Here is a 3,473-nt window from a genome sequence, read left to right as displayed (position 1 = left end):
CGCTTTTTTTTTTTTTTTGGCAATCCTATTAATCCAGTTCCAAGCATGAATAAGCCATGGTAACGAGTGTAGCCACTTCTTCCCTTTTGAAACATGCACGCAGTATTCTAGATATTAAGGTGTTATATTCATTTTAAAAATCTAAAACCCAGATTCCTCAGTCTTACACATATGAATTACTTCACTCCCATGAGTGGTCTAATTGAATTCATTGAGATCAGTCCCAAGGAATAACTATGTTTGAAAAGTACCCTGCATAACCAAATTTCAAGTGGGAAAAAAAGGAAAAGGTGACCTAGCCAAAAAACTGATTAAATATATTCAGCATTTTATCCTGTTCAGTATTTGCCAATGAACAGGTTAATTTTTTTTAACCAATCTAATTTACTATTCAGAATTGTTCAGCTAATAGCCAATAGACTGTGCTTTACTACTCATTGCAAGTCTTTGTGTATTCAAAATCTATCAGGAATTGATCCAGTTCTGTATTTTCTCTCTCTTAGGATGACCTAACCTCCACAAGCTGATGCTGTTCAAGCTACTTTTGTCACAGAATGAATTTTATTTGCCAGCTAAGTGACTCTTGTACAATGGAAGGAGGTGGTAATGTTGCACTATTTTTACCCAGTAGCTTGGTGGGTAGAGCAATCATCTTGGATGCACAGTCTTCCACCTGAGGGGGACCCACTCCACTTAGGAGTGCCCAAAACACCAACCTATTCTAGGGCAAATCCCTCTCACCATTTTCTGTTGAAGTTGTGCCGTTTCATACAATTGCAAATTTATCAAGTCAAACAGAGGAAAACAATGTAGGAAATTACTCTAGAGCCTGGTGCCTATGGCCCTCGCATGAAAAACTTGAATTCAAGTCCTAGAAGAAGTGAATATTTAAGTGTTAATTAAAACAGCTTCAACAAAGAGACTGAACAAGCCCTGCTTCAAAATATATGGTAACCGTGTACTTACAGCATCTGTGTATTCAGGTCCCCTCAAGGCAAGGACAAGATAAAACCCTGGGTATCCAACAGCTTCCATAAAATCTCCATCCAGTAGGCATTTGGATACTTGAGAAACAGCACACTCAGAGTGTCTGCCAGCACCAGAAATTAAGATGCCTTGAGAATTGTTTTTGAGCCCCCAATCCCTACCATAAATCCAGCCTGGAGCTGCAACATACAACAGAGACAATGCAAACAGTAAGGGACAAATGATGCTGTTTATTAACAGCTAAGGTAACCGCCTACATTTAAAAAAAGTATAGGACAACAGTACAAAAAACTTAAAAGTAAAAGCCGGCTGTAGACATCTTGATCCTTTAATGACCTATCAGTGGTTCTCAACAAGGTACCCCCCCAAAGTGCCAGCTCTTAGCTTTCCCTCATTTCCTTACTACAAAAATAATAGAGCAATTCTTCTGTTGCAAAGAACTCAGAAAGACCACAATAGGTCAAAATGTTTTTAATGCTATGGATTTCTATTGAAATCTCTAGGTTTATCTTGTGAATCACATATAGATGTTAGCAAGCAAAAGTCCTGTGGCTGTCGTCTTTGGCAGTCCCTTGATACAAGGATGGAACTCTTCCAGTAAATAGGGAACTGCTATGAACTGCTGAGTTCATAGATGACCAAGGAGGCCAATCTGAGATCCACATATTTGACTGCAGTTGTGTCAAATAGTTCCAAGAGGAAGGAAGAAGTAGATCCTGTTGATATCAGGCCAAGCTCTTTCCCTATGTATCCATAGAGAGCTGAGTTCGCTCAAAATGATCGACGCCTTGATGTACATCACAGCACCATTGGGGATTCTTCAGTACATGAGTCTCCCAGGTATTCATGTTAAGATTGTCCTTCAAAGTGTCCATAAATTTCTTCTCTTGCCCACCTCTAGAGAGATGACCATCAGTGAGTATTAGAGTATAAAACCCATTTTGGGAGCTAGTTGTCAGGCAGTGGCTTTTATACCACAGTCCCATTCAGCATGCTGCCAAAGGGCAATAAGGAGACGCACCAAGATCATGCTTCAAACAGACATAATTTCACCTAGACCTTTGTCCATACCCAAGATAACTCTACCCCATGCTGTGTTGCTCCATTCTGAAAAGCGGTCTCCATCTATCTTTCAACATTTCTCCATTTCTCTCTCTGGGGGACACACCCAGGATCTCCAGGGCATTCTTGGTAAACAGGGAAAGCCAGGCAAGCACTTCCATGGTTTGAGGTGCCTGAAACTGTACAAGAATTCTTAAGAAGTGTGGAGAACCAGGCCCCCAAGCCATAAAAGACCTTGTTCTCCACAACATGAACAGGTAGGACAGTGGGTGACGTGCATTTCACCCAACAAAGTGAATCTTCTTTGCATGGCTATTCTTTTCATTTGGCAACATCTATTTCTAACTTAAGACAGCATCCTACCCACAAGGCTATAGACTTCCCTGAATACAAGCTGGAGAGAGGGAGTGGTCACTTTCTCTTGTTAAAACTGTGCTACCTTGTAAGAAAGAACTAAAAATTCAAAGGGCCAAAGATAGAAAGAAAAAAGAGCGAACATGAGCATGTGCTGGACTGTATAATCTTGTGCTGAGGACACTCCTGTGGGACAAAGATGACCTGGGTTCTGGTCCCTGCTCAAAGGACTATTCATGTATGTTACATGAAACAATCATTAGATAAAAATACAGTACCAGTCCCAAACCTTCCCACTCATATGAATGAACAATCATGCTGTAGAAGCCTGTTCATGAACTTAAACTGCATGTTAAAAGGTTTGTCTGCCACCACAGCTCTTAATTCATCAATCAAATGGAATTCTGTATGAATGGAAACATTCAGATGTAGAAATACATGTGCATATTTTTGTACGGGCAGACCTAAGAGAACTCATGCTGGGAATGTGTGTCCTAGCCTATTCCAAAGTCTCCCTTGTTATATCACTGAAGACTCCCATTCCCAGAAAAAAGCTTTAACAATGAGGCATGCTTCCTAGTTTTAAAGATCAATATATCATTTTGACAGCAGTCATCACTTTATCACAAGTTTTTTCTCTATTCTTAGCTGATTTCATTCAGGAGAGTTGCTGTTTCATATTTTATATCAAAGCTTAATGGAGACTTTGTTTATGAATTTTCTTCTGCCATTGAGGTGACCAACTCCCCTGCTGTAACTCCATAAGAGCAGTTGCATCAGTTCACAAGCTCACATTCATTCCAGCCTTATTGTCAGAACATGATGAAAGAGCCTGCATGTCTGATGCAAGAACTCAGTCCCCCAGTGGCTGATCAAGCTGATTCGCCTTGTCTTACTGCACATCCATCTGTTGTCTGAAGAACAGCTCACAGCAGCCCTCTCTGGGCACACAAACTTAAATTTGGCACTAATACTTTCAGTGACTTGCTGCAATCTCACTCTTTACAGCAATGTAACAAGCAAGAAAAGCTCCTGTATTACAGCCACAGGGTCTGTGTCCAGCAATGATC

The sequence above is a fragment of the Gavialis gangeticus genome, unplaced genomic scaffold (assembly GCF_001723915.1).
Source record: "Gavialis gangeticus isolate Ggan-Ray unplaced genomic scaffold, GavGan_comp1, whole genome shotgun sequence".
NCBI classification, from domain to species: Eukaryota; Metazoa; Chordata; order Crocodylia; family Gavialidae; genus Gavialis; species Gavialis gangeticus.
The sequence above is the reverse complement of the archived record's forward strand: the minus strand, read 5'-3'. Positions refer to the sequence as shown.